Source organism: Eretmochelys imbricata, chromosome 14, assembly GCF_965152235.1.
Source record: "Eretmochelys imbricata isolate rEreImb1 chromosome 14, rEreImb1.hap1, whole genome shotgun sequence".
NCBI classification, from domain to species: domain Eukaryota; kingdom Metazoa; phylum Chordata; order Testudines; family Cheloniidae; genus Eretmochelys; species Eretmochelys imbricata.
In genome coordinates, this window is record NC_135585.1 from 9495439 (window position 1) to 9506411 (window position 10973).

Below are 10973 nucleotides of genomic sequence, written 5' to 3' on the forward strand. Positions count from 1 at the left end.
TATATCTCAATAGGGCCAATTTAAACTCTTTCCATAAACTTAAAGAAAAGTCCTGTGTAAACTTTTAGAAGCTATTTTCTAAATAGTTAAACAGAAATATTTCTAAACAGAGAAATATTTTCTGGAAATCTACTAATTGCAGTGCACAAGAACATTAAAATGTTTTCTAATTGTACAGGGAGCATCCTGGACACTGATGAGCAATAAAGAATTGCTTGAAAAGAGTTTGCTAAGCATTAGGGACTGCTCTGACTTTGCATTTGACTTGCTACCTATGATTGATTCACCACCCTTGAAAATGATAAACTGCTTGTAGAGCAAGGAATGGCAAACCTTTTGGCCCGAGGGCCACATCTGGGAATAGAAATTGTATGGTGGGCCATGAATGCTCAGGAAATTGGGGTTGGGGTGCAGGAGGGGGTGAGGGCTCTGGTTGGGGGTGTGGGCTCCAGGGTGGGGCCAGAAATAAGGAGTTCAGGGTGCAGGAGGGGGCTCCGGGCTGGAGCAGGGGAGTATGGTGGGGAGGGGGAGGGCTCTGGGGTGGGGCTGAGGATGAGTTTGGGGTGCAGGAGGGTGCTCCGGGCTGGGACCAAGGGGTTCAGAGGGTGGGAGGGTGATCAGGGTTGGGGCGCAGAGAGAGGCTTAGGGGTGCAGGCTCCGGGCAGCGCTTACCTCAAGCGGTTCCTGGAAGCAGCAGCCATGTCCCCACTCTGGCTCCTACGCAGAGCTGCAGCCAGGCGGCTCTGCGCGCTCCCCCGTCTGCAGGCACCGCCCCTGGAGTTGCGGGGGTGGCGTTTTGGGGGGAGGGCGCGGGGGGGGCAGTATGCAGAGTGGAGCTCCCTAGCTACCCCTACATATAGGAGCCGGAGTAAGGCCACACCGCTGCTTCCGGAAGCAGACCCTGCTCCCCGTCTGGAGTGCCAGAGTGGGGCAAGCCCCAGACTGCGCTCCCCAGCGGGAGCTCAAGGGCTGGTTTAAAACAGTTGGCAGGCTGGATCCGACCCATGGGTCTTAGTTTGTCCACCCCTTTTGTAGAGAGATTCTTCCGAATCTCGGAGACTAACAGTTTTCATTTTAGGAACAGATCTATTGAAAGGCACTAACCATTCCTTACTTTTTAATTTAAATTATTTTGATTGTTAATTCCTGGTGCTATTTGTTCCAGCTGTGCTCTGAAAACATAATTTTCATGATGCAGTCCAACTTTTAATTCTCTCTCTCAAGACTGAATTTTGATGTCTCAACCTTTGATTTTCTTGGTTAACGTTAGTGAATTGCTGTGTTAACAGTAAATTTTCTTCCATTAAGTTGCCTCTTTCGACTGCAAGCCTTGAAATGTCTTCCTAGTTCCTAGAAAGCGACATTAGAAGTGCCCCTAAAACTATCAGAAGGATCACAACTAAAAGTGTCAGAAGGACTAGGATGCAGATGTTTTTTCTTCCACTTCATAGTCTCTTGAGGCACCACAAAATAAGGCAGCAGGATTAGCTTTCTCCAACCAGTAATCCATTCTCATCATCAACTGCCTGTAAAATATGATTCAGTTTTTATGGCACTCTGCTACACTAAAGTGTTTTTAATTTTACAGGAAAACCTACAATTAAAGAATCTACAAACCATCACTCACATAAAATCAGATACAAGCAAATAACTGTTTCAATAGAGTAGCTTGTTCAGAGCACAGATACATCCAAATCTTGCCGCGACTTCCTCTAAAACATGTCCAAGATACATGCTTTTCTCTGGACCAAGCCCTGGGCCAGGCCCCCTACTCCTCCTGCTTTTGTGTGTGCTGTTTGTTTTTTGTTTTATAGCTGCTGCCTCTGTGGCACCCCTCACACCCACATTGCACGCTGGCCTCCAGTCTATTTAAAATCCACCTGCCTACCCATTTATACCATGTCACCCTTTTCTCAATCCCTCTACCTGCTTCCTCTTTTCCACTACATAAAGTTTGTTTTAGTCTTCATTAAACATTTAAAAAGCTTTCTGCCCCTTTTGAAAATGGGATGAAGGCATCAGAGTTGGGGAGGGAATGTTGCCCAAAGGATAGAGCCCTGGACTAGAGTCAGACTTGGGTTTTATTCCCTCCTCTGCCACTGGCCTGCTGAGTGACCTGGGGCAAGTCACTTCACCTCTCGGAAACTCCATTTCCCCATCTGTAAAATGGGGATAATACTGGCCTGCGTAAAGCACTCAGATCTACTGATGAAAAGCACTGTATAAGAGCTTGGTATAAGTCACTTATGTGCTTTGAAAATTTTACCCTCACTTTTTTTTAAAGCCCACTAGCTGCAACAATGACAGTCCTGACCTCCAGCCTTTCTGCTTCTTCGTGCTTGCTGTCCTACCACCCTTTTCTCCCTGGCATGCCCTCCCTGATCTAGTCTGTAAAGCAACTTCCCACTCCTTTGAATCCCTCTTCAAGGTGCACGTCTACCAGGAGCCTTCCAACTAGTCATGGCTAGAGAGAGGGACAGTGGGGATTGCTGAAGTTGTGCATGCAGCTGGCACTTTTTAAAACAAGATGATGTTTTTTCTAGAAGATACGCTCTAGGATTTTTTCCCATGAGTTCTCTGTTTGTTAGGTTCGGCCTTAAACTGGAGCCATTACGCAGTACCATAATACAAATAGTACAGAACCAATAGTGCAAACCAACTTTTATAAAAGGTCACTTCTACTAATCTCTGGTGCAGCTTCTGCCATTCCTGGAGAAAAGGTGCAGAATTTTCTAATATAGACAAGGCCTGTGACTGCATCCTTTGGGGGCAGGAACTGTGGCTTGCACAAGGATGAAAAGTGTTGGTGCTTGGCTGTTAATAACATCTATTTCTGTCTGAAAGGGACTTGCCATGAAATATCAAGACTTTAGTGGCCATGGGATTTTTAAACCAAATTTGATTTGACACAGTTTAAGGTTTGATTGTTTGTTTCTTACAGTAATTCAATCTTGGCTGCTGCACGGTGCACAAAACAATATCTAAGACCTACTAGCCCAGAATTTTTTCCTTTTTATTTTTTTGTATTTAAAGATGATTGCAGTCAGGCAAGGCTAAGGATGAACAGCGAGAAGACAACTCCAGAGCAAATAAAATTGGTCTTCTCCCCCTCTCATGGCTTATTTTGGCATTCATGAATGACCTTGTTTTCAGAAGGCAGTAATTAGTTTGCACGGTGTAAACAATAGAATAAACTGAAACCTAAAACTGAAACCACCACTACCAGGATCCATCTTGGGTTTTCCAATACACCTTTTTCTTGTACAACACACACATTCTTCATTGTCCTCCATTCATTATCTGTTTCTGTATTTTATATTTACTATACCAAATTTACCAATGATAACAGAGATTTAGGTATCTGTAGATATTCCATCAGCTTGATTTTCAGTGGGTGTGTAACATGGGCAGGGCTGCTGAACATCTTTATTTTACACATTGGCAATAGTTTTCTCCCATCTAAGTTTTCTCCCTTGGTGTATAAATTACTTATTTTGCACACCGCAGGGATAGAATAGGAAAAGCAACCAATTAAGATGTAAAATAACACTCCTCTTTGCCTGTCTTTCCGCTCCTAGTTTGCACTCCTTACCATGTTCCACGCATTTTGTATACATTGTGCATGCCAAGGTGGTGCAAGTTACACTGCTTTACCAGTTGCACACACTTCTAACCAATTTACACCCCTGTGTTGTCCTAGCTGAATTTGCCCTAAAGACTTCCAGTAGCATCCCTTGGCCAATGTTTAGTCTTGACCAGAGTGCAGTGCAGATCTACTGTTAGTGTATGGTCAGTAACCATTTTAGGGAAGGTTTATAGGCAGCAGAAAGTAGATACAGCTTCATCTCACCAGGAACTTAGCACTCTGGCTCAATTTCCACTTCATGGACAGGGAGTGGGAGGAATCTTTCTGAGCTGGACTTCACTCTCTCACCTTGGATTTTTCCTGTGAAAGCAGAAACAGGTGCAACTGCAAATTAAATGTCATCAGTTAGAGGGTTTTTTATGTTCAGGTGCTGTGCTGCTTTATGGACAAGTGTGGCTTCCCCAGGCAAATAAACCAGGTGCTCACAGGATCCAGTAGGTAAGAAAGAGGAGCAGATCTCTCCCTTTCCTTCAGAGGAGTGGCTCAAATGGAGAAGTTTACTCTTGGCCACTAATTAAAGGTACAGTACAGATTAAAGAGGTATCTCTTATGAGTTACTTGCAGTTACATACAGTACTGGCTGAAAGGCTACTGGGGTAGAATTTGAAACTGGGCTGTCAGCTCTAGAGAGCAGCATAGGTGCTGGAACGAGGGGTGCTGCTGCACCCCCCCGGCTTGAAGTGGCTTCTATTATATACAGGGTTTACAGTTGGGTTCAGTGGCTCTTAGCGCCCCCACTATAAAAATTGTTCCAGTGCCCCTGGAGAGCAGTGAGGTACTGCCCCTTTATAAGGGAAGAAGGGAAAAGAGCAGGGCCACATCACCCTCCCCTGAACAGCTAGTGCCCTGAAGAAGGGCCCCAGCACAATGGCAATCAGCATGAGAAGCTCTTCTATGCCCCAGTAATTACAGAGCACTGACAGAACCCCTCAGCATAGACATGCTAGCCCACAGATGTTTCTCTTGCAGGGGAAGGCAGTGTGGGCTAATAGACCACAGAAGACCTGGGGGGTTGATTTCCAGCTCTGCTACTGGGCTGCTGGATGACCTTGGGCAAGTCACTTCCCCTCTTTGTGTCTCTGTAAAATGGGGATAAAGGCTCTAAACTCCACAAAGTGCTTAGAGCTGCAAAGTAAAGAGCTAGGTGTCAGTATTCTTACCTGGCTAAAGAACAGAGGCAGTCGTTACCCAAGCCCCACCATTGTACTACATTAACTGAGTGCTACAGGCCGAGTGAGCTCTTGGGAAAACTCTCCTTCCCACCTCACACCAACCCATGGTAAGAGCATCTGTCCCATGCAGGCTTTTCGCCTGCTATATCAACTGGCCATGCAGCTAGCAGCCACAGCTCAGGAAGCCATGACTACGATGTAGTGAAGTGGACCCTACAGTGCTGGAAAGGAAAACTCCCTAGATAAATCTCAGCGCGCTCCGGTTGATTAAAAATAAAATCTCATTCATTTCCTTATGGGAAAACCATTACAGCCCTGTCTCCTAATCCCACGGTTGCTGTTGTAGTCAGTATAAACATGCTAACATTTTCTATTCGCGAAGATTCAGCTTTTTAGGTCTTGTGTTCGTGGCATCAGAGGGGTCCTGAGACCAGACTGCCACGTTAGACTCCAGGGCTGCCCTCTTTTGCCATTGAAACTCCATTCCCGGGCGGAACATTAGTCTAGAGACAATCCATTATTTGCTCGACGCTGACCTGGTGCTTAGGGCTGCACCAGGCAGAGAGGACAGGGGCCCCGCCTGCCTTGCAGAAGGTAGGAATGAAAAACCAACTTCTTTTTTGATGATGGGGCGGGTGGGGGGGGGAGGAAGAGTCTTTTTGAAGCAGGGTTAGCTGCTGTGGTGGAAAGGAACAATAAAGGCTTGCGGGTGAGTTTACCTGTAGACATATTGCTAACAACCAGGGGCTGTGAATAACCCGAGGCAATGGGGCGGGGAGGGGCTTCCCCATTCCCCATGGTTGGAGGCTGGGGCCCACCGCTCAGCGTACCCCCCCCCCGCACGTGCTTCCCTCCACTCCCGCCGCCGCTGGTTGGCTGCCCGGTGTTGCCGTGTGGCCGGCCGCGTGGCGAGCCCCGTGCGGGGGTGGGGGGCGCGCGGCGCAGCAGGTCCCCGGCCCGGGGCCTCCGTGGAGGGGCGGGGCAGCCTCAGCCGGGGATGGAGGGGCCGGGGGGGCGGCAGCGGCAGCGGGAAGACGATCCGCTGGAGCCGCTCCTAGGCCCAGAGGTGGGAAGCAGCGGGGAGCCTGGCGAGTGTGGGGAGGGGGGACAGTGGGGGTGTGTGTGGGGGAGGGGAGGGTCTGGGGGAGGGTGTGCACAGGGGGAGGGTTGGGTCTGGGGAGGGGGGACAGTGGGGGGTGTGCAGGGGGAGAGGAGCAGTGGGGGTGTGTGTGGGGGAGGGTCGGGTCTGGGGAGGGGGGACAGTGGGGGTGTGCAGGGGGAGAGGAGCAGTGGGGGTGTGTGCGGGGGACGGGAGGGTCTGGAGGGGGGACAGTGAGGGGTGTGCAGGGGGAGAGGCGCAGTGGGGGTGTGCACAGGGGGAGGGTCGGGTCTGGGGAGGGGGGACAGTGGGGGTGTGTGCGGGAGAGGTGAGGGTCTGGAGGGGGCAATGGAGATGTGTGTAGGGGGAGGGCTGGGGAGGAAATAGGTGTGTGTGCAGGAGGAGGGGAGGGGCTGTGAGGGGTGTGTGCAGGGGGAGGGGAGGGGCTGTGGTGGGGGCTGTTAGGGGTGTGCAGAGGGGGTGTGTAGGAAGGCAGTGGATACCTGGGGCTGATTAGAAGGAGATTTATGGGAGAGTCTGGTTTGTGTGTGTGAGATGGGAGTTCTGTATTTCAGTGTGTGGGTTTCGATTTGGGGTTATGGACAGAACTGCAGGGGTTTGGTGGGTGTTTTCTTTAAATATTGTGGTGTTCTTTCCTTTCCTTCTCTTAATTCCCATTTATTTCCCCGATCCCATGGTAAAGGGAGTGTAAAGTACATCTCTCTCTCTCTCTCTCTCTCTCCCCCACTGGCCTAGCTGGCTATTTCCTGAGTGAAGGTGGGGTGGATTCTAGTTGAAACCTAATGTTTTAGACCCTTCAGGCTGATTTTCTTACTTGGGTTTATGTCTGGCAGAAATATAAAGTTCTTAATGAAAATTGTGAAAAGGGCTAAATGATGTTTGGGCTGATGCAAAACTCCTGGGAGCTGTTCAGGTCTCTGGCAATGTGCAGAATGTTGTTGGACTTTTTTTGGTAATTTTAACTTGTTAGGTTCACAGGGTTGATGCTTGGCTATACATATATTTGTGTGTGTAACCGATACTAAATTTTCCCTTGGAGAGAGTGGAAATAGGGGCTGTTTTCCATGTCTGTTACTGGAAACAAGATTGGTTTCAGAGTAGCAGCCGTGTTAGTCTGTATTCGCAAAAAGAAAAGGAGTACGAGTGGCACCTTAGAGACTAACCAATTTATTTGAGCATGCTACAGAGCCACAAGTACTCCTTTTCTTTTTGGAAACAAGGTTGTTATTTTCTAGCAGAGGGAAGAAATAGAGTGTCTTCTAATCTTTCCCAGATATAAAATTTGAACCAAGGGTCATTGTCACAATATGAAGGCTTGCTTTTAGAGCTGCAGTAGCTGCTCCCTGATGTAGAATGGGGGATATATTACTAGTTGAAAGAAAAGGAGTACTTGTGGCACCTTAGAGACTAACCAATTTATTTGAGCATGAGCTTTCGTGAGCTATAGCTCACGAAAGCTCATGCTCAAATAAATTGGTTAGTCTCTAAGGTGCCACAAGTACTCCTTTTCTTTTTGCGAATACAGACTAACACGGCTGTTACTCTGAAACCTGTCATTACAAGTTGAGAACTTGCATACTAAGGAACCTGTAAGTTACTATTCATAGGCCATTGACTTCAGTAGAGCACCACAAAGGTGTAGGGGTCAGCCTGCACAGGGTGACTTGCAGGATGGAAGCTATACAAACACACAGAATGTAGCCTCTACCGTTTATCTTCTCCCTTCATCTATCACTAACTTTGGACCATCCCCACATCCTTCCTCTTTGATTAAGTCCTGTTGCTCACAACTGGCCTTAAGCCCAAGGTATGTAGTCAGTTGCTCAGAGTTTCATGCATATCTGGAAAGTCACAAGCTGGCTTGATCTCTTTCACTACCCTTCCCTGGACTACTGGACTGGTGAAGAGGTGCTGTTGCTATGCCATATTCCACTTGTCTCCACTTTGGTGTTGGTACCAGCGTGGGAGACAGTTCTCCAGCAGAACTTTACTTGTCTCCATTGTACCAGTGAAACCAGAGTGAGCAGCCCAATTTCCTTTCTGTCTTACGCTTCCCAGCTTTGGGGCCTGTGGAAAAGGGCAGCTCTGCTCCTGGAGAAACTTAGTTTCTCTCTTTCTGTCCTTTACCTTTCCCCAAGTCTTCTGGCTGCTAGAATGGGATCAGATACTCTTTCTCTCCCCCAGCATCTGGGCTCCTGCGGAGGGGTTAGGTTTCCATTCCATTAACTCTCCCTCTTCGCTCATAGCTTTTCCAGCCAGTTGCAGTTCTAAAATTGATTTGTGTTGATTTCACTGCTTCCCACAGGATTCTGAACAGCAGTGGTGAAACTGGCCACAGGCTGCTGTTTTCTCGATGCTGGAGCTGTCTGTGGGCTTATTTAAAATGAAATCTTAACTTGGGCATAGGTAGATCACTTGGGTCCCCTGATTCACTTTGGAACAGGAGTCTCACTGTGTAGGAGTCTAAGGAGCAAAGCTACTGAAACCTTTAAAACCGTATTTCTGCTTTTTTAGATAACGGTGCCTGCAGGTGACTGCACATGTCATGAGGAAGAAGAACTTGTGAAGGGAGGGACAGTTGTGAATTGGAGGCCTAGAAAAGGTATGCAGGGAAAAAGGCATTAAATCAGAACAAGGTGAAAAAGAATAGTTACTAATGCTGTCTGCTAGGAGAGGCCAACAAAGCTGTGTAGTACTTATGGGTGGGAAACTTCTTCTTGAGTGAACTCTGCTAAATTATTTTTGCCCATTTTCCGTGCATCCCTAGATAGAGGAACACTTGATCAATATTGCAAAACAAATTCCTGTTGTTGTGGAGGCTCCAGCTGGAGTTATTCAACAAACTTCCCCTTGAAGGATGTGAAGAGGCAGTGGTGATGATGAAACAGGACTGTAAGTTCTAAACATCAGCCTAAGGTGCAAAGTTCAGACCCAGACTTTGGGTTCAGACCATTAGAGAGAGAAACCACCAGCTGTGAAATTCAGTTTGGGGGAGTTTGAAGCTAGTGATGGGATTCAGGCCATCTATAATGTATTCCAAACATAGGAAATATCTGACGCCCAGAGTAATATTAGTGTGGTATTAAATACACACACACACGAAATTGGACTTATTATAATTAGATAGAATTGATGCCTCTTCTTGTGTTACAGAATTTTATTCCTTCTGCAGCCTCAGCACAGCATAATGGGTTGGGGGTAGATTTCTGTCTGTAGCTGTAGCTTGCAGAAGTGTTGTTGTCTTCCTGGGCTTTGTTCAAAACAGGTCTGTGTTCACAAAGTGTCTTTGTGTTGAACTACTGCATGAGATTAAAGCATTTTCACCACCCCAGTTTATGTCCTAAGTATCTCTGTTGGCAATTTCTGTCGTATTACAGGCTGTTTGGCAAGGAACGTTTCTGATGGCGAGTCTCACCAGAGTAGATTTTCTGGTTGCCCGTGCTATGAAAGTGACACTGCTCATTCAGATTCCTCAGGGCCTCCCATTAAATGGCTTGGTGACTTAGATGACTTCCAGAGTGACCTTGACGACTGGGAGTTGGATGCATCTTTCCCTGAGCTGAAAATTGATTCTCAGTACGAGGAAGAGGACTGGGATAAAGAATTGGAGGATGCTGAATGTAATCCATATGGTAGGTGCAGATTTTCTTATGCTTTCATCAAGCCTAGGACTTTAAGTGGATGGAGAGAGTGCTTTTCCTGAGAGCCCATTTAAATAGTTCCACATTCTCCTGTTTTGAGCATTTGGTAGTGACACCCTTTGACTGCTTTCTGTCTACCTTGTGTGTTTGTGATGCACAGTTGTACCTAGGTTTTAAATACAGTAGTTTAAAAGAAACATTGCTGTGTTCAAATGTGACAGCCTTGGTTCTTTCCTTGGCCAGTGGGGTTCTTATTGGATGCTACTGCAAGAGAAAAATCTGCACGTTTATGTGTGGAGTTACTTTGGGGTTTGACCTTTATAAATCTTGTATATTGCTGTGGAACAGGAGAGATGGGCTCCTCCTGACTTTCAGTGGTGGGGAATACAGTAGCTGAGAGCCCTCTGGCTGAAGGACCCTTCTCCTTCCCTCCTGAGAGATTCACCATGGGCTTTGTCAGTCATGTTCCTGTAGAGCACAGCGGTGTTGGAGGGTTGTATAAAGAGACAAAGTCGCTGACCTGAACGTGTTCCTTTACAAGCCAATCCTGCAAATACACATGAGCAACTTTACTCTGACAAGCAGTCCCACTGACTTCTCTAAGAGTAGCCAAGTGAGTAAACTTGCTTGTGTTTGTGTTTCTAGGATGCATCCCTGAAAGCTCCACAGTTAGGGGCTTCTCCGTTGAATTTCTGAGAACCCTGAACATTCACTGCAGTTAGTGGGAGACGAGAGCAATTAGTGCCTTACCAGCGTGGACACTTCAGTTAGCAAACTGGTGGGGTGTTTAACAAATAACCCATCGAGAATTTGTAGATTAGCAGTAGGACCGGCTCATTCTGTCTCTTTGTCATTCTCTTTCTCTCTCGGAATTTGTACAAATCAAACAATTCCCTCTTTGCCTGGGAGGTATTGATTCTTCTGGCTGTTTTGTTTAATAGCATTTATCTTTCCTTTTATATATGACTGCAGCATTCAGTTGAGTTCCATAGGTTAATGGCAGAAAAGTCTAGGCTAGCCTCCTTAGAATTCCTATAGACCCTTTGTAGTGCTGGGTTAACTAAGGTGTGGATAACTGTGTCGGTATGTTTCCCTCTGGGTTAGCCTCAGAGCAGATGAGACTAAAGATTGGGTGTGAGCACATGCACCCACACACGCTTTTTTAAAATCTTTGGTCCTGCCGAGAGCTTGATTAGCAGTTGGCACAAGGACTGATCCCTATTCACTTACAGCCAGCTTATCTGATCCACGACTCATGCCCTGCAAGCGCACACAAATCTAGAATTGGAGGGGAAGCCCTGACTGTGACTTGAATGACATTGAGCTCTTCTGTCTAGATTTTTTTAATCTCCACAAATCACCATCCATTTGGTCTGCCCTGCAGCCATTCTTTA